General features: G+C 45.1%; 1 pseudogene; it reads left to right on the top strand.

Moving 5' to 3' along the window:
• Positions 1–16,316, top strand: part of LOC130863143 (harmonin-binding protein USHBP1-like) — a 95,744-nt pseudogene extending 79,428 nt beyond the window's left edge.
• Positions 16,317–20,932: the final 4,616 nt, after the last annotated feature.

Here is a 20,932-nt window from a genome sequence, read left to right as displayed (position 1 = left end):
GGGAATATACCCAAGAAATGCCCCACAAATGACAAAAGTATCTGTTCAACTATGTTCATAGCAGCATTGTTTGTAATAGCCAAAACCTGGAAACAACCTAGATGCCCTTCAATGGAGGAATGGATGAAGAAAGTGTGGAATATATACGTATTAGAGTACTACTCAGCGGTAAAAAACAATGACTTCTCGAATTTTGCGTACAAATAGATGGAAATAGAAAACACTATCCTGAGTGAGGTATCCCAGACCCAAAAAGAGGAACATGGGATGTACTCACTCATAATCGGTTTCTAGCCATAAAAAAAGGACATTGAGCATATAATTTGTGATCCTAGAGAAGCTAAATAAGAAAGTGAACCCAAAGAAAATCGTATAGTCATTCGCCTGGAGAGGGGAAGTAGACAAGATTGCAGGGAAAAACGTGGGAACTTGCGCTTGAGGTGGCTTGGGGCAAAGGGGAAATGGGATGAGAAACATGAGAAGGGGAGGATGGGAGGAGCTCGGGGGATTGGGATGGTTGGGATATAGGAAGGGTGGATACAGGAGCAGCGAAATATATATCCTAACTAAGGGAGCCATCTTAGGGTTGGCAAGAGACTTGATTCTAGAGGGGTTCGCAGGTGTCCAGGGAGATGTCCCCAGCTGGTACCTTGGGCAACTGAGGAGAGGAAACCTGAAATGACCCTATCCTATACTGATGAATGATTTTTTTTCTCTTTTTTATTCTTTTTTAATTAAAATTTCCAACTGCTCCCCGTTTCTCATTTCCCTCCCCCTCCTCCCACATATTGCCCCCTCCCCCCGCTCCCCTCCCCCTATCCCCACTCCACTTCTCCTCCCCCTAGTCCACTCCCCCTCCCTCTCGATACTGAAGAGCAGTCCAAATTCCCTGCCCTACAGAAAGACCAAGGTCCTTTCACTTCTATCTAGGTCCAGGAAGGTAAGCATCCAAACAGGCTAAGCTCCCTCAAAGCCAGTTTATTTGTTATGATCGAAACCTAGTGCCATTGTCCTTGGCTTCTAGTCAGCTTTCATTATCCGCCATGTTCAGAGAGTCCAGTTTCAAGCCATGCTTATTCAGTCCCAGTCCAGCTGGCCTTGAAGAGCTCCCAATAGATCAATTCCACTGTCACAGTGGGTGGGTGCACGCCTCGTGGTCCTGATTTCCTTCCTCATGTTCTCCCTCATTCTGCTCCTCATTTGGACCTTAAGAGCTCAGACCGTTGCTCCAAATTGGGTCTCTGTCTCTCTTTCGATCCATCGCGAGATGAAAGTTCCTGTGCCATTCTCCTTGGCCTCTCGTCAGCTCTCATTGTCCGCCACATTCAGAGACTCCGGTTTTATCCCATGTTTTTTCAGTAGCAGTCCAGCTGGCTTTGGTGAGCTCCCAATAGATCGGCCCCACTGTCTCAGTGGTTGGGTGCACCCCTCATGGTCCTGACTTCCTTGTTCATGTTCTCTCTCCTTCTTCTCCACATTATAACCTTGGGAGCTCAGTCCAGTGCTCCAGTGTGGGTCTCTGTCTCTATCTCTATCCATCGCTAGATGAAGGTTCTATGGCGATATGCAAGATATTCATCAGTATGATTATAGGATAGGTTCATTTCAGGTTCCCTATCTTCAGGTGCCCCAATGAACTAACTGGGGAAATTGCCTTGGGCATCTGGTAGCCATTCTAAGTTCAAGTCTCTTGCCAACCCTTAGGTGGCTCCCTTAACTAAGGTATGAGTTTCCCTGCTCCCCAATCCAACCTTCCTTTATCTCCAATCACCCTGATTCCCTCAGTTCCCTTCATCCTCTCGTTCACACTTTTCTCTCCCCATCACCCCTCATCCCCCTCCCACCCCACCCCCAAGATTCCAATTTTTTGCCCATCAATCTTGTCTATTTCCCATAGCTGGGAGGATATCTATATGATTTTCCTTGGGTTTACCCTCTTGTTTAGGTTCTTTAGGATCACAAATTATAGACTCAGTGGTGCCTATCCATGGCTAGAAACCAATTATGAGTGAGTACATCACATGTTCTTCTTTTTGGGTCTGGGTTACCTCACTAAGGATCGTATTTTCTATTTCCATCCATTTGCATACAAAATTCGAGAAGTCATTGTTTTTTACCGCAGAGTAGTACTCTAATGTGTATATATTCCACACTTTCTTCATCCATTCTTCCATTGAAGGGCATCTAGGTTGCTTCCAGGTTCTGGCTATTACAAATAATGCTGCTTTGAACATAGTTTGAAAAATGCTATTGTCATATGATAGGGCATCTCTTGGGTATATTCCCAAGAGTGCTATTGCTGGGTCCAGGGGTAGGTTGATCCCAATTTTTCTGAGAAACCGCCACACTGATTTCCAAAGGTGGTTGCACAAGTTTGCAGTCCCACCAGCAAAGGGTACCCCTTTCTCCACAACCTCTCCAGCAAAGTCTATCCTTGGTGTTTTTGATTTTAGCCATTCTGACAGGTGTAAGATGATATCTCAAAGTTGTTTTGATTTGCATTTCTCTGATCGCTAAGGAGGTTGAGCATGACCTTAAGTATCTTTTGGCCATTTTAACTTCTTCTGTTGAGAATTCTCTGTTCAGTTCAGTGCCCCATTTTTAATTGTGTTAATTATCATTTTAAAGTCTAGTTTCTTGAGTTCTTTATATATTTTGGAGATCAGACCTTTGTCTGTTGCGGGGTTGGTGAAGATCTTCTCCCACTCAGTAGGCTGCCTTTTTGTCTTAGTGAGAGTGTCCTTTGCTTTACAGAAGCTTCTCAGTTTCAGGAGGTCCCATTTATTCAATGTTGCCCTTAATGTCTGTGCTGCTGGGGTTATACATAGGAAGCGATCTCCTGTGCCCATATGTTGTAGGGTACTTCCCATTTTCTCTTCTATCAGGTTCAGTGTGTTCAGATTGATATTGAGGTCTTTGATCCATTTGGACTTGAGTTTTGTGCATGGTGATAGATATGGGTCTATTTTCATTCTTCTACAGGTTGACATCCAATTGTGCCAGCACCATTTGTTGAAGATGCTTTCTTTCTTCCATTGTATACTTTTAGCTCCTTTATCGAAAATCAGTTGTTCATAGGTTTGTGGGTTAAAATCCGTGTCTTCTATACGATTCCATTGGTCGACTTCTCTGTTTTTATGCAAGTACCACGTTGTTTTCATTACTGTAGCTCTGTAATAGAGTTTGAAGTCAGGGATGGTAATGCCTCCAGAAGTTCCTTTATTGTATAAGATTGTTTTGGCTATCCTGGGTTTTTTGTTTCTCCATATAAAGTTGATTATTGTCCTTTCAAGATCTGTGAAGAATTTTGATGGGATTTTAATGGGGATTGCATTGAATCTATAAACTGCCCTTGGTAGAATTGCCATTTTTACTATGTTGATCCTCCCAATCCAAGAGCAAGGGAGATCCTTCCATTTTCTGGTATCCTCTTCAATTTCTTTGTTCAATGCCTTAAAGTTCTTGTCAAATAGATCTTTCACTTCCTTGGTTAGAGTTACCCCAAGATATGTTATTCTTTTTGTGGCTATCGTGAAAGGTGATGATTCTCTTATTTCCCTCTCTGCTTCCATATCCTTTGTGTATAAGAGGGCGACTGATTTTTTAGAGTTGATCTTGTATCCTGCCACATTACTAAAGGCGTTTATCAGCTGTAGGAGTTCTTTGGTGGAGTTTTGGGGGTCGCTCATGGACACTATCATATCATCTGCAAATAATGCAAGTTTAACTTCTTCCTTTCCAATTTGAATCCCCTTTATCCCCTTATGTTGTCTTATTGCTATTGCTAAAACTTCGAGAACTATATTGAAGAGGTATGGAGAGAGTGGACAGCCTTGGCGTGTTCCTGATTTTAGTAGGATGGCTTTAAGTTTCTCTCCTTTTAATTTGATATTAGCTGTCGGCTTGCTGTATATAGCTTTAATTAAATTTAGGTATGACCCTTGTATCCCTAATCTCTCCAAGACTTTTATCATAAAGGGATGTTGAAATTTGTCAAATGCTTTTTCAGCGTCTAATGAAACGATCATATGGTTTTTTTCTTTCAGTTTATTTATATGATGGATTACATTGATAGATTTGCGTATGTTAAACCAGCCCTGCATCTCTGGTATGAAGCCTACTTGATCATAATGGATAATTTTTCTAATGTGTTCTTGGATTCGGTTTGCCAGAATTTCTTTGAGTATTTTTGCGTCGATGTTCATGAGTGAGATTGGCCTGTAATTTTCTTTCTTGGTTGGGTCTTTGTGTGGTTTTGGTATCAGAGTTACTGTAGCTTCATAAAAGGAATTTGGCAATGACTCTTCTGTTTCTATATTGTGAAATACATTAAGGAGTATAGGTATTAGGTCTTCTTGGAAGTTCTGGTAGAATTCTGCATTGAAACCATCTGGTCCTGGACTTTTTTTGGAAGGGAGGTTTTTGATAACAGCTTCTAATTCTTCACGGCTAACATGTCTATTTAGGTTGTTCACCTGGTCCTGGTTTAACTTTGGTATATGGTACTTATCTAAAAAAGTGTCCATTTCTTTTACATTTTCCAGTTTTGTGGCATACAGGCTTTTGTAGTAAGATCTAATGATTGTCTGAATTTCCTCTGTGTCTGTGGTTATGTCCCCCTTTTCATTTCTGATCTTATTAATTTGCAAATTCTCTCTCTGCCGTTTGATTAGTTTGGATAGGGGTTTATCAATCTTGTTGATTTTCTCCAGGAACCAGCTTTTTGATTCATTGATTCTTTGGATTGTTTTCTGTGTTTCTATTTTGTTGATTTCAGCCCTCAGTTTGATTATTTCCAGTCTTCTACCCCTTCTAGGTGAGTCTGCTTCTTTTTTTTCTAGAGCTTTCAGGTGGGCTGTTAAGTCTCCAATGTGTGCTTTCTCTGTTTTCTTTAAGTGGGCAGTTAGTGCTATGAACTTTCCTCTCAGGACTGCTTTCATAGTGTCCCATAGGTTTAAGTATGTTGTTTCTTTATTTTCATTGTCTTCAAGGAAGACTTTAATTTCTTTCTTTATTACTTCCTTAATCCAGGTATGGTTCAGTAGTTGACTATTCAGTTTCCATGGGTTTGTAGGCTTTCTGGGGGTAGCATTGTTGCTGAATTCTAGCTTTAATCCATGGTGATCTGATAAGATACAAGTGGTTATTAATATTTTTTGTAACTGTGGATGTTTGTTTTGTACTGAGTATGTGGACGATTTTTGAGAAGGTTCCATGAGCTGCAGAGAAGAAGGTATATTCTTTCCTATTTGGGTGGAATATTCTATAGATGTCTGTTAAGTCCATTTGATTCATTACCTCCATTAATTCTCTTATTTCTCTGTTAGGTTTCTGTCTAATTGACCTGTCCATTGGTGAGAGAGGAGTATTAAAGTCTCCTACTATTACTGTGTGCGGTTTGATGGCTGCCTTGCGTTTTAACAATGTTTCATTTACGTACGTGGGTGCTTTTATATTAGGGGCATATATATTCAGGATTGAGACTTCCTCCTGATGAATTGTTCCTGTTATGAGTAGAAAATGTCCCTCTCCATCTCTTCTGATTGATTTTAGTTTGAAGTCAACTTTGTTAGAAATTAGTATGGCCACACCTGCTTGTTTCTTAGGTCCATTTACTTGATAAGCCTTATCCCATTCCTTTACTCTGAGTAGGTGCCTGTCTTTGTGGTTGAGGTGTGTTTCTTGTAAACAGCAGAATGTTGGATCCTGTTTTCGTATCCAATCTCTTAATCTGTGCCTTTTTATAGGTGAGTTGAGTCCATTGACATTAAGTGATATTAATGACCAGTGGTTGTTAACTCCGGTCACTTTTTAGTAGTAGATTTTGTGTGTTTCCCTTCTTTGAGTTGCGCTGGTAAAGGGTCTCTAGATGTCTGAGTTATTGTGGTCATTGTTGGACTCCTTGATTAGTGATTTTCCTTCTATTACTTTCTGTAAGGCTGGATTTGTGGCTACGTATTGTTTAAATTTGTTTTTATCCTGGAAAATTTTGTTTTCTCCATTTATAGTGAACAAAAGCTTGACTGGGTATAGTAGTCTGGGCTTGCATCCATGTTCTCTTAGTTTCTGCAGTACATCTATCCAGGACCTTCTGGCTTTCATGGTTTCCATAGAGAAGTCAGGTGTAAGTCTGATAGGTTTACCTTTATAAGTAACTTGGCCTTTTTCCTTTGCTGCTCTTAGTATTCTTTCTTTATTCTGTATGCTTTGTGTTTTGATTATTATATGGAGAGAGGATGTTTTTTTTTTTTTTTGATCCAGCCTATTCGGTGTTCTGTATGCTTCTTGAACCTTCATAGGTATATCTTTCTTTAGGTTGGGAAAGTTTTCTTCTATAATTTTATTAAATATATTTTCTGGACCATTGAGTGGCGCTTTTTCTCCTTCTTCTATTCCTATTATTCTTAGCTTTGGTCTTTTTATTGTGTCCCATATTTCCTGAATGTTTTGTGATGAGAATTTGTTGGCCTTGCTGTTTTCTTTGATCAGCGTGTTTATTTTCTCTATGGTATCTTCAGAATCTGAGATTCTTTCTTCTATCTCTTGTATTCTGTTGGTTATGCTTGCTTCTGTAGTCTCTATTCGTTTACCTAGATTTTCCCTGTCCAGCTGGCCTTATGTTTGTGTTTTCTTCTTTGCCTCCCTTGCAGTTTTTAAGTCTTGAACTGTTTCCATTATCTGTTTGATTGTTTTTCCTTGGTTTACTAGAGTGTCATTCACTGATTTACTCAATTCTTCAAACTTTCTGTTATACTTCTCATCCATTTCTATAAGGGCATTTTGTACATGCTGTTTAAGGGCGTCAATCACTTTCATAAAGTCAATTTTATCTACTTCTTCATGATTAAGCTGTTCATGTCCTCCTGTTGTGAGGTCGCTGGGTTCTGGTGGTTTCATATAGTTTTTCAGATTGTTGGGTGAATTCTTGCATTGGCGCCTGCCCATCTCTTTCTCTGAATGCTCCCCTATGGATCTTCTTTTACCGGATCAGGTCTCCTTGCCTACTGATGTACCTTCCCAGTGATGGCACTCTGCAGTGATAGCTCTCCAGGTGCTCCAGTGATGTCTCTCCTGGTACCAATATCAGATCTCCGTGCCCAAAGACGGCTCTCCTGGTACCCAGATTAGCTCTCCCACTGATGGCTCTCCTGGTGCCAAGATCAAATCTCCCTGCAGGTTGGGTAGTTCGTAAACAAAGACCCTACCTTGCTTGTTGCAGGCAGGCCAGTGAAACAAAGGAAGTCTCGTCTGCCTACTTGCCCTGAGGATTTGCCCCCAGTGCCAGACATACTGCGCTGGATGGTGTTATGTGTCCAAAGAGGAAAGGGGGCAGAAGGAAGAAGGGTTCTGGATGCAAGCTGGGTGGGACAAGAATAGAGAGGCAGTATGCGGGGTGTAGAGCCCCTGCAGGGAGCCCAGGGAGAATAGGGTGGGGGATGAGGAACTTCAGAGTTCTCTGTCCAGGGCTGCTTCTGCCGCTGGTCACAAACTCACCCCACTGCTGTCTCTCCTGGTGCCGAGATCAGATCTCTGTGCAGGTTGGGTAGTTCGTCACTGATGAATGTCTTACATATCACCTTAGAACCTTCATCTGGCGATGGATCGAGGTAGAGACAGAGACTCATTTTGGAGCAACAGTCTGAGCTCTTAAGGTCCAAATGAGGAGCAGAAGGAGGGCGAACATGAGCAAGGAAATCAGGACCACGAGGGATGCACCCACCCACTGTGACAGTGGATCTGATGTATTGGGAGCCCACCAAGGTCAGCTGGTCTGGGACTGAATAAGCATGGGTTGAAACTGGACTCTCTGAGCATGGCGGACAAACAAGGCTGATGAGAAGCCAAGGACAATGGCACTAGTTTTCAATCCTAATACATGAACTGGCTTTGTGGGAGCTTTGCCTGTTTAGATGCTCACCTTCCTGGACGTAGATAGAAGACCTTTGTCTTCCCGGAGGGCAGAGAATTTGGACTGCTCTTCAGTATCGAAAGGGAGGGGGAATGGTGTGGGGGGCGGAGAAGAGGAGCGGGGATAGGGGGAGGGGAGTGAGGGGAGGGGGTAATATTTGGGAGGAGGTGAGGGAAATGGGAAACGGGGAGCAGGTGGAAATATTAATTAAAAAAATAAAAATAAATAAATAAATAAAAACAAACAAAAAAACAACAACAAAAAAAGATTCTGTAAGTTACCTTTGTGTTGCTATGATGAAATCCCTGGCAGGAACAATTCCAGCAGAAGGTCTGTTCAGCGTGGCTGGCAGTGACAGGGTGCAGTCCATCATTAAGCTGTGACTGCGAGAGGCTGAGGCAGCTGGTCACATTGCTTGCGTCTGCACTTAGGAGGCAAGAGAAATGCATGCAGCCCAGGACCCCACCCCCACCCACTACTCTAACTTAGCTACTTCTTCACAGGTGTGTCTGCAGGGTTGGGGTGATTTTAGATCCCATCAAGTTGACAACCAAGATCAGCCACTGCAAGAGGAGTTCCCAACATCCTCTTCCCAGGGCAATGAGTTCCTGGGCCTGGGGGCAGGGTGGCTCCGTAGTACAGCACTTGCCCAGCACAAATGAAAACCTCTTTGCTCTCTGACTCCTGACTCTTGGCCCCTGCAGGACAGTCTGGTGGACTTGGTGCTGCTGCTGCAGCTGTCCCGGGGAGAGAAGCACAGGCTGGAGCTGCAGGAGTCGGAGCTGAGGGCCCAGGGCCCCGCCCACCTGCTGCTACTGCAGCAGCTTCGCTGGGAGCAGACTCACCTGGCTGGAGAAGGCAGCAGAGGAGGCAGCAGTGAGGACCCGAGCAGCGAAGAGGAGGACGACCAGGAGTTTGGACAGCAACACTACCAGGTACTGTGCCCACCATCGGGGCGCCTCTGAGCATCCTTCTGCCCAAAGAACAAGCGGTAAAGGCACTTGCTGCCGACCCCAGGTCAGTTCCCAGGGGTGCAGGTCTAAGTATTAAAAATGGGGGCGGGGGAGTGGATGGAACGGTGGCTCAGTAGCTAGGGCTGCTTTTGGGGAGGACCCAGGCTGGAGTTCAGCACTCACACGGTGTTCACAACCGTCTGTAACTCTAGATCCAGAGGGTCCAACCTGTTCTGGACTTTGGGTACATGCTATACAGACATAGGCTTGTAAACACCCGTACACAGAAAATGAAAATCAATGAAACTTTTAAAATAACAACAAATAAATAGAAATCAGGAGAGAGGGACTACTGAAAATCTTGGGGTGCCTCAGCAGAGCTGGGAATCAGGGTCCCTTTGTGCCTTCTTAGTTCCATTAAAAAAGTAATGTAAGAATGTAGCTAAAAGAAACTCAATTTATTAGAATTTGAAAGAAAAACCCCAGGGCAGGCAAGCTCCCTGAAGGGAGGAGGGGGTGGTCCAAGGAGCTTTAGTCCTTGGTGAGGAATCTGCTTCACTTAGGTTCTTAAAGTGCAGTGAGGTTCTGACAGAATCCAAAGGAAAGGAAAACATCCTGAGTCATCCTCACAAGGGGGAGCCCCAGACCTCATGGAGATGCTGGCACATGTGTCCCATCCTCTTCACTTGGGCCCACACAGTGGGAAGAGGATGCTACCCATGAGTTGTCTTCTGACCGCCACATGCACACTGTGGCACATGTATGCAGGCACATACAACATTAGTAAATAAATACAGTAAATAGTGTAATAATAAAAATCAATCTGGCCAGGAGTGGTGGCACACGCCTTTAATCCAAGCCTGTTGTAATAAGAGCGGCAGGGCTAGGTCCCCGGCACCCGGCCGCCCGCATGGCTTATGCCCCAAAATAATTACACGGAAACTGTATTCTTTTAATCACTGCCTGGCCCATTAGTTCCAGCCTCTTATTGGCTAGCTCTTACATATTGATCTAACCCATTTCTAATATTCTGTGTAGTACCACGAGCTGGCTTACCAGGAAAGATCTTAACCTGCGTCTGTCTGGAATGGGAGAATCATGGCGACTCCTGACTCAGCTTCTTTCTCCCAGCATTCTGTCTGTTTACTCCACCCACCTAAGGGCTGGCCTATAAATGGGCCAAGGCAGTTTCTTTATTAAATGAAAGTAAATCCTCCATGATTTCCCCTTTTTTTGTTTAAACAAAAAGAAAGGCTTTAACTTTAACATAGTAAAATTACATATAACAAAATGGTTATCAAGTAAAAATTACAGTTACAATATTTATATCTATTTTATCTCTTATCATAACTAAGGAAAACTATAACTATCTATCCATTCTTCAACTCCATAAAAGACTCCAGAAGGATATAATATTACCTAAGTAAACAAGAAATCCAAAACTCTAGAAATGACAGACATCTCATTGCCTGGACAGTCACCCAAAGTTCCTCTGTACCGTTGGTGCATCCATCTTCGGCCTACAGGCCCATAGTATCCAGCAGACATTTTCATCAAGCAGGAAATTCCAAAGACAGTTCAGTCACTTTTTGCTGTGTCCTGCAGAATGTCTTGCAGACTCTTTTATGAGTCAGGAACCCCGAAAGACCATCTCACCTTTAGGCAAGTTCAGCAGTCCTCTTTCTGCGGGTTCTTTGTGTCCAGTTTATGCAACAGTCCAGGCAAGAACAGTTTCATGCCCAAATGGCTATCAAACTCCATAAGGAGCCTCTTCGATGCCCATCATCCTCTTGAAGTAGATTGGTGCTGCCAGGAACAGACGTGTCTCATTGTCATGAAAAGCCCTAAGTTATTAAAACATTAAATGCCATGTTCTGTAGTCTTTGAAAGATATGAAGAATGCCTAATTGAAATGTATCTCTCTATATCTAGAAAATCTAACTAACGTGACTACAAGCTTAACTATTATTTATGATTATCCATCAACAACCTATATTTCCTAATTATACATTACATTTTTACAATCACAATACCTTAATCAAGATCATAAATACATATACATATAACAAAATTGACCTTAAAATCCATACCAATGCAAATTATTCATACCTATATCATTTCCCCCTTTAAATGTAAAGGAACATTTATAAACAATATTTGGGAATATGGGCGCAGTTTTTTCTCTCCAAACTGCTTCCTGCTGAATGGGGGCGCTGTTATTTAGGTCTTTCATGGTATAACCTGTGTGCCAGGGTCATCTCGGTTGGCAGTTGTGTGAAGTAATTTTTTGAGGGTGTTCACAGTAACCTTTCAGGAGGGCGTGGTCTATCATACCATATTGGGATAGAAGAAATCCACAGGGTCGCATCCTCTGTGAAAACAAAAGAAGACCCTCTCCAAAGCATCATATCCTTAGACCCATATTCTGAAATCATAATGCCCTTATATCCATTCTGGTTTAGCTTGGCAGCCCATATAATGAAATGTCTCTCTGCACTTAGCTCCTTCACAGTCAAAAATTTTAAAGAAAACACAATAATACAAAAAATCCAGACTCTCTGTGAATTCTCCATTTTTACGTGGCTTATTTTTCTTTATTTCTTTTAATCTGTAACTATCTGTACTCTGTCTCTTTAAAGACTTTACCCTTTTTTTAATACATTAACTCTATTCTTTATATATATATATTTTTCTCTCTCTCTCAAGCCTACGTACATTCATCCAACAGTGTTTGAATCAGTTCTATTGTGAATCTGTAATTTTTTTACTATCCAGGAGCACTTTGTTTTGTGCTTTTAAATCGCTAAGCGCTTAAGAATCTAAGCTGTGACATTCCTAGGTCAAAAACAGGTACTGCTTGCTTGCCCCGCCCAGTCCAACATGGCGGAGCCGCTCGTGCCTCTGATTCTTGCACATTGCACCAGTAGCATGGTGGAGCTGCTTGTGCCTCTGAGCCGCAGCACAAAATGAATTCCTTTTAGGCACACAGTGAGTCTAGTTGCCATCAAACAAATCATAGCACTTTACTCCAAATGCTCCGTTTAAAAGCTCTGTCTCCCGCAGGAGCCAGACAGAGATCGCAATGGCGGCATAGCCCAGAAAGCCGGCATTTTAAAACAGCGAGTTTTTTCCTGCTGCTGAGTCAGGACAATTTCTTTGCAGCACGCAACACACAAACAGCAAAAAACTGTCTTGAATTCTCTCTCTCTCCGTTTTAAGCCCTCTCAGGTTTTACGTGGAGTTCATTAGCATGTTGGGTGCCACTCTGTTGTAATAAGAGCGGCAGGGCTAGGTCCCCGGCACCCGGCCGCCCGCATGGCTAATGCCCCAAAATAATTACACGGAAACTGTATTCTTTTAATCACTGCCTGGCCCATTAGTTCCAGCCTCTTATTGGCTAGCTCTTACATATTGATCTAACCCATTTCTAATATTCTGTGTAGTACCACGAGCTGGCTTACCAGGAAAGATCTTAACCTGCGTCTGTCTGGAATGGGAGAATCATGGCGACTCCTGACTCAGCTTCTTTCTCCCAGCATTCTGTCTGTTTACTCCACCCACCTAAGGGCTGGCCTATAAATGAGCCAAGGCAGTTTCTTTATTAAATGAAAATAACTCCTCCATCACTAGCCTTTGGGAGGCAGAGGCAGGCGGGTCTCCATGAGTTCAAGGCCAGCCTGGTCTGCAAATCCAGTTCTAGGACAGCCAGGGCAACACAGAGAAACACTGACTTAAAGAGAACAAAACAAAGCCCTGACTGGGAGCAGGGCACCTTCGATGTCCAGCCTGGGCTAAACACAGCATACACATTGTCTCTTCTCTCCTCTCCACTTCCCTTAGGGCCCTCCTGCCCTCCCTGGTGGTCAGATGGGCAGAGCATGGGATTCTGAGACCTTATCCCAGGAACTGTCGGCATCCCTCGCCCGGTATGTGTCAGGGGTAAGCGGGCGTGTCGGGAGGAGAGCGAGAGGGTTGGGAGTGACTGGGGTGGTCTCTATCACCCTTGCAGGACAGCGGGCCTTCGGGCACAGCTGCGATCCCTGCGGCAGCAGCTGGAACAGGTGGCTCAGAAGGGCCGGACCAGATGTGCTCAAAGTGCAGAGCTGAACTGAGAGCTGTACAAGGCTCACAGGTGGGTCTCAGAAGCAACCCCTCTTCTCAGAAAGGCAGCAGCAAGCCCACAGCCTCTGCCTTTAGTTTAGACAGGCCTGTGAATCATAGCCAGGAATCTCCCCTCCCCCAGCAGTTCCCTGGTCTTGGCCTTCAGAGGAGCCCACCAGAAGCAGGAAGAACAGCGCCGGAAGTTGGAGCAGCAGATTGCTCAGATGCAGGCCCAGCAGGCAGAGGAGCTGACGATGCTGGCAGCCACCGCCAGAGTCCTGGAGAAGCCCAGGACTCCACAGCAGGCCAGACTTTCCTGTAGGACCCAGACCAAACTTGTATGTAACATGCAGCTGTGGCAGGCATGTCATAGAATGTCTTGTCATGGGCTGCAGAGATGGCTCAGCGGTTCTTGCAGAGGACCTGGGTTCAGTTCCCACTCTCCACAGCCAGTACCTGTAATGTCAAGGAGGAGGATCTGTCGCCCTCTTCTGAAAGCTACAGGCTCTACAGTAATGCGCACATACACACTGTTAATGAGTAAAGCGACCTGTTGTGACATCATACCATCTGTCCTTTGTCCCTGTGGCCAGACCACCTTCCGAGTAGGTGCTGAGTTTCCCAAAGGAGGACAGAGATGGGAAGCGTTCAGGTTAAATGTGTTCCCAGGTGTGCTGGGGAAGAGGACTCCCAGACTGCTTTGGGACTGCATTTAGAGGATGAAAAGGGTGGAATGGTTGCTCATAAGTAGCTCATGTGCTTGAAGCCCTCAGAGTTGCCTCTGCCTGCCCATCCCACCAGCACTGGGTTCTGTCCGCAGCACCGCACAAAGGGAAGTCTGCCCCTGCCTGTAATGCCGGGACTCGGGTTCACAGCTTTCCTCGATTACAGCCCGGACTACGTGAGACAGCATCTAATTGCGGCGCGCAACTACGCCAGCAGAGAAGACGAACACAACAGGATTCTTCTTGGAACGTACTTTATTGGAGCACAGAAGACTGAAGATAAGATGGAGGAGAAAAGACCCCGAGCCCGACCTTGCGGGGAATATATACAGTGCCTGGTCCGCCTATGATGTGTCATTGCTTGATTGGCTCGGCCCACACTGAGGCGATCGCGTGAGCAAGAAGTGTGAGCAATTGATAGGTGGAATTCAAACCACTTTTGGGCCAGAGGCGAGCGTGCGCAGAAGTTGTTTACTAACTAGGGACAACTAGCAAATGGCGACAATGGGCTTAGTGCCAGACCCTGAGAACACGACAGTGCCATGGCACGCTACATCTCCCCGTTTTTTGTTTTAAAGCAGAACACCCGATCTAGTGGGGAATTTCATGATTTTCCTCACGATCAAGGGTGCAAGAGTACCCTAGTCCAACATCCTCTCGAGTGCTAGGAAACAAGGTCAACGAGGTGCAAGGACTGTAAAACCGGGTGAAAGAGACAGAGAAGAGGGGTGCAAAGATGCACCTATCTCCGTGCAATGCCCTAAGGCTGGAGGTGCCAAGGCTGCATCTTGCTCAGAGGCCATCAGCAAAGATGCACCTATCTCCATGCAATGCCCTAAGGCTGGAGGTGCCAAGGCTGCATCTTGCTCAGAGGCCATCAGCAAAGATGCACCTATCTCCATGCAATGTCCTAAGACTGGAGGTGCCAAGGCTGCATCTTGCTCAGAGGCCATCAGCAAATATGCACCTATCTCCATGCAATGCCCTAAGGCTGGAGGTGCCAAGGCTGCATCTTGCTCAGAGGCCATCAGCAAAGATGCACCTATCTCCATGCAATGTCCTAAGACTGGAGGTGCCAAGGCTGCATCTTGCTCAGAGGCCATCAGCAAAGATGCACCTATCTCCATGCAATGCCCTAAGGCTGGAGGTGCCAAGGCTGCATCTTGCTCAGAGGCCATCAGCAAAGATGCACCTATCTCCATGCAATGTCCTAAGACTGGAGGTGCTGAGGCTGCATCTTGCTCAGAGACCATCTTTAAGGCTGCTTAGTCAGACCTGGGGGGAGACTCCTTGTTCAAGGGCAGCAAGAGCCTGTACCATAATTGCTTTGTCCCTGCGCAGGCGTGTCCTAAATCGGCAAAGGAGCCATGAGCATATGACCACATCAAGACAGCACAGGGCACTGAACATTCCCATACCCACCCACTCTTTGAAATAAGAATAGGCAGAGTAAAGCCAGTCGGAAAACTGCCCAAGAGTGAGAGGCTGCAGGTGGGTGCTATTCAAAATGGTGATTTGGAACAGCTGCTCTTGAAGTAGCAGTTCCGTCTCTTGCGACCAATTTCCTGCCAGGTATCGTCCAATTCGTTCAGACTCGTTCCTGGAATTATTAAAAACAAGAGGAGTAATGCAAACATGTTTCTGATGTGCTATGCAACCAACTTGAACTAAGCTGGCTAACTCATCAATCTGAGTTTGTAGGAAATCGATCCTCTGATTAGCAGCCACTATGCCTGATAGCATGTGTTTGCTGATTTTGGTCTGAGTATCTAACACATCTGCAGTTTTGGTAACAATCTCGTTAATGGCGGCAGCCGTTTGTGTCTGGCTAGCCATCGCCACTCCTGCTGTAATAGCGGCTGCTGATGACACCACAATAGCAGTGACTATGGCAGCGGTAATTCCAAGATCACGCCACTCACGTAGGAGCATAGCAATAGGGAACTGTTCAGGGTCAGCCTCCACAGGGAGGGGTACAAACGTAGGAACTTTTAGCACTATCGCCAGTTTCCATGTTCCATTCCAGCATTCAGACAAAAAACACTCTACTGAGGCATTCTTACAATCAACCTCGCTTCCATTGGTAATATTGCAAGTAACAAAACAAATGGGGAAGGCAAGCAGACTGAGGACTCTGGGAGAGTATGATTACTTAACTCTTCTTCTTGAATATAACGAAGCCGCCTTCCTAGTTCTGCCTGTTCACTAATAGTGCCTGTAACATTGAGCAGCCATGTTGTAATTGGCCGAAGTTGTACCAAAGCAGAAACATCTGCCGTAGCTCCTGCCTCATTAGAGAGCAGCCATTGGTACCAGGATCATCCCGACCCTATTGTGGATTTTTAATTGGTTTTATTATAAAAATAACTTTTCATGGAGGGGGATAAGGAAAACCCAAATGTAACCTGTTCCTTTTCCCAAGTTCTTGCTTGGCAGGCAGTAAAGGTGGGTGGAAACGAAAAATCCAGATTGCAATGTGGTGATGCTCTGAAATAAGTCGTATTCCTTACGAATGATTCTGTTCCAGTAGCCACCACGGATTCTACTCGCATGGCCAAGGTAGTAACATTTATGGCCGATGCATCACTACCTGACCCAGACCCTTGTGATATTCCTGATGTTACCTGACTGAGTGCCTCACTCAACATATTTTTCCCTATCTTGCTATGCACCAAAGGATCCATCCAATTAGTAAGATTTTGACGTTGGAGCCAAATGCAAGGGGGTTTCTTATCTAAGGAAAAGCACATGGTTCCATTTAAATCAACTCTGGTTGCATTAAACTTTTCTGATTTTGGTTCTGGGCTAGGTAAACAGGGTGCATCCATATCACAGGAGGTGGAGAATAATGTGGGTAAAAGGGATGAATTAGCATGAACTGGTATTGGTACGGGCCATGCCCTCGTCACCGCCCAGAGTGTCATCTTCTTCGCATCTCTTTGAGTCACCCACAGCAGGATGATCAGCATCCACTGGGTTGTCTTCATCCTCCGCAGCGATCTTCAATTCTCTGGTCAGTCTTACTGGCACCCAGATTGGGTCCTCCTGGTCCTGTGGGAAAACACAAACAGCTCCCCTGGATCTGGCAATCACCAGATCCGGTCCACCCCATTTATTTTTTAACACATCTTTCCACTTTACTAGGGTGGATTCTATGGCGCTCATGCTCGCATGTTTATCAGCAGGTGAGCGATGTTTATCGTCCAAGGTTAAAAAATTCAAGGTAAATGTTGCCAAGGATATACTACCATTTCTTGGTAGTAGGCCATGGCCTATTCTTTCTTTCTGTTTTTGTAAAAGTTCCTTCAGGGAGCGATTAGCTCTCTCAACTATTCCTTGTCCTTGTGGGTTGTACGGCAGGCCGGTATGATGTTGAACACCCATGCGTTCACAGAAACCTTTAAATGTTCTGGATGTATAAGCCGGGCCATTGTCCGTTTTTAAGCACCGGGGCTTGCCCCAAGCGGCCCAAGCCTCTAAACAATGTGTTACCACATTGGTGACCTTCTCCCCAGTCAGGGGTGTGGCATGAATAACCCCTGAACAAGTATCTACTGATACATGAACATATCGAAGGCGCCCAAAGGTGGGCACATGGGTGACGTCCATCTGCCAAAGGTGCCCGGGCTTAAGACCCCTAGGATTGACTCCAACATGGGGAAGATGACGAAAGGAAACACATGCTTCACAAGCCTTAACTATTTCCCTGGCATTTTGTCTGGTTATGCCAAATTTTAATCTCGACTTTAGCAGACACATGATATAATTGATGGAACTGCTTTGCGGCCGCTAAGGGGTCCATAATTAAAGATGGAAAAGCTTTTGTTGCAGCATCAGCTTGCGCATTAGCATCTGCCAAAGGGCCGGGCAAAAGGGAATGAGCTCTAATATGGGTAATATAGAAGGGATATTTCCTGCTCCTGATCTCTTGATGAAGAGCCAGGAAAACACAGGATACAGGACTAGTAGTTGATATTATTGCTGATGCCTCTAGACATCGGAGCACATTAACTACATAAAGAGAATCCGAATAGATGTTCAAGGGTCCTGGGAAGTTGCAAAACACCTCCAACACCATTTGACACTCAACTATTTGCGGTCTGTCGGACTGGAAACATTTCGTCACTGTCTCTCCTCCCAGGATCACATAAGCTCCTTTGCCTGTGCTGGAACCATCAGTAAAAACCATAACCACTGCTTCCGGTGGATGTGAGGCTGTTATTTTAGGAAACACCACTGGATGGTGCATAATAAATTGTAACAATTTATCTTAGCTGTACCTTTTGAGGGCGTGTATACTTTGGACATATAACAGCTCTCAAAAAACGGCCTACGAGATCTCTCGGTACCTCCTCAGGGGCTATTAACAACCCTCTGGCCTTAAGAGCTTCTGCTATACTAGCAAATACCGTTTCCAACACATCATTGTATGGAGCTGCTATCAAAATGTCATCCATATAATGGCACATCCTAACAATAGGGTAAGCCTTTCGAATGGGCTCAAGTGCTAATTGGACATATAACTGACACATAGTAGGACTATTGGCCATTCCTTGAGGTAGAACTCTCCATTGAAACCTCTTGTCAGGTTCTTCATGATTGACAGATGGAATGGTAAAGGCAAAATGCTTACAGTCCTCCCTCGCTAGTGGGATGGAAAAGAAACAGTCCTTAATGTCAATAATAATTGTTGGCCAGTCCTTAGGAATGCTAGAGAGTAAAGGTAGGCCGCGCTGTACTGATCCTAACAGTTGCATTTGTTGATTAACAGCGCGAAGGTCATGTAAGAGCCTTCATTTGCCTGACTTCTTTTTAATAACAAAAATAGGAGTATTCCAGGGAGAATGGGAAACTTCTAAATGTTCCAGGGAGAGTTGCTCCTGGACCAGCGAGTAGGCAGCTTCTAATTTTTCTTTGGAAAGGGGCCACTGAGGGACCCAGACTGGAGTGTTTGTGGTCCAGGGTATACGAATGGCATCCTCAGTGGCCCCTATGAAAAACCCAGCTCCCTTTGCCCCTGATTTCCTACAGGCTCCAGGGGGCATGCTATTCTCTGGAGGTTCTTTCCAAGTCCTTTCCCTGGGACATAACCCGCATCAAGCAGAAGGCGCTGACTGGGCTCAGAATAGTCAGTAGTAAGCCTCATTTTCATCTGCCTCAATACGTCCCGGCCCCACAGAGAGACTGGTAGACTGAGCACAAAGGGCTGTATTCTACCGGTCTGTCCTTCCTCACAAACCCAAACCAACTCTTTGGCGCTGACTTCTGGTGTATTTGCGTACCCCAGCCCTTGCAAGAGTTGTGAGGAAGACTGTAGGGGCCAGCGAGCTGGCCACTCTTCTTTTCTAATGATGCTGCGATCTGCCCCAGAAGGCCTTTGAAGTGTTTTCCTTCTATCTTTAGGCCTAGCATGGGTTGTTTATCGAGTTCCAGTGACAGATACACCATATCTACACCTGTGGATCCAAACCCCTTTTCTCCTCTAACGGTCTCTTTGGCAGGAAATCTGTTGTGTAAGCTTGGCAATATTAATAACTGGGCTATGTGATCCCCTGGCAAGATAACTGAGATTCCTCGAGGGGATGCACACATGACTTTAACTACTCCTGTATAATCTGGGTCTATGACTCCCGGAGTCACCACCAATCCCCTCAAGGCTGAGGAGGACTGTCCCAACAAGAGGCCGACCGTGTCCTTTGGTAAGGGACCTTGGAAGTCAGATTCAAGGGGTTGCACCCCCATCTGAGGGGTTAGTACCATCCGGGTGGTGGCACAGATGTCCAACCCTGCAGAGCCTGAGGTTGCTCTTCTGGCTTCTGTGGGAGATGTTCTGTCTGACCCTGCAGTGCCCCATACATTTGAGGGCCCTGGGGACGAGGGCCCTGTTTGCCGTTTTTTGACCCAGGTGGTGTTGTTATGGGTCGCCCATTAATGTCCTTGACTGATCTACATTCATTGGCCCAGTGTTTCCCCTTTTTACATCGAGGGCATAAGCCGGGTTGACGGCCTCGCTCACCAATTCTCTGGCTTCCATTTGGGCAATTCTTTCTCACGTGTCCAGGTTTCCCACATTTAAAGCATACTCCATTCTTTCCCCCTGTGGTCCTGGCAGCAGCTAGTACTGCGGCCACTAAGCCTGCGTTGGATAATGGCCCTCCAATTTCTCTACATGCTTTCATCCAAGCCTGAAGGCCCTTCCGCTTCCAGGGCATAATAGCCCTCCGGCAATCTTTAGTGCATTGCTTGAATATAAGCTGTTCGATCAAGGGCATAGATTTATCTGTGTCTTCAAAAATTCTTCCTGCAGCCTCTATCATACGAGCCACAAAGTCCGAAAACGGCTCTGTCGGCCCCTGAATAATCTTAGTCAAGTTGCCAGACACTTGCCCTCTATACTTGCCCTCTATTGGGCAAAGACTTCCAGGCCCTAATGGCCATTTCATTAATCTGCTGATATACTTGTATTGGAAAAACTGTCTGGTTATTAATCCATTGCCCTTGTCCTAGCAACATGTCAGCCATCCAAGCGGCATTGCCATTAGTCGCATTAGTTCGGGCCTGTGCGATGGCAAGATCAGTATATATAGATTTAAAATCCAGGTATTGTCCTAAAGAAACACATGCTTTCACTGTGTTCATCCAATCAGCGGGGGTCATAGCTGACTGCCCTAAACGCTCCACCAACCCTAGAGTAAAGCTGGCTGATACTCCGTAAGTCTGTGTAGCCTCCGCCAAATCCCTTAGTTGTTTATATTCTATTGGCTCGTGATATCTCTGTCCAGTATTGGGGTCTTGAAAAACCCGTTAAGCGCTGACCAATTTATTCCAGGTGCTATGCTTGATAAAGGAAGCAGATGCCGCTGAAGGCGCCATTGGTCTACGACAAGAATCGTAGGGCACAGGCTTAGTATATTTTGGGCTATACCGCTCCCTCTCGCACTGTGCCACTGCTTCCTCTAAGTCTTGCTCCTCCTCCTCATCCAACCAATCCTCCTCATCCAAAGATTGGTCAATAGAAAAATTAGCAAACTCATCCTTAGGTGGATATATACTTTTCTTTTCTGGGGTAGCGCTATTCTGGAATTCTTGCTTGATAACTGTTTTGCTATATGTAATCTTACTATGTTAAAGTGAAAGCCTTTCTTTTTTGTTTAAACAGAAAAAGGGGAAATGATGGAGGTGGTTCTTGTATTTTATCTGTTGCTTTCATTGGTTAACTAATAAAGAAAACTGCCTTAGCCCAT

The sequence above is a fragment of the Chionomys nivalis genome, chromosome 20, assembly GCF_950005125.1.
Source record: "Chionomys nivalis chromosome 20, mChiNiv1.1, whole genome shotgun sequence".
NCBI lineage: Eukaryota > Metazoa > Chordata > Mammalia > Rodentia > Cricetidae > Chionomys > Chionomys nivalis.
This window is presented reverse-complemented; position numbering and strand designations above follow the sequence as displayed.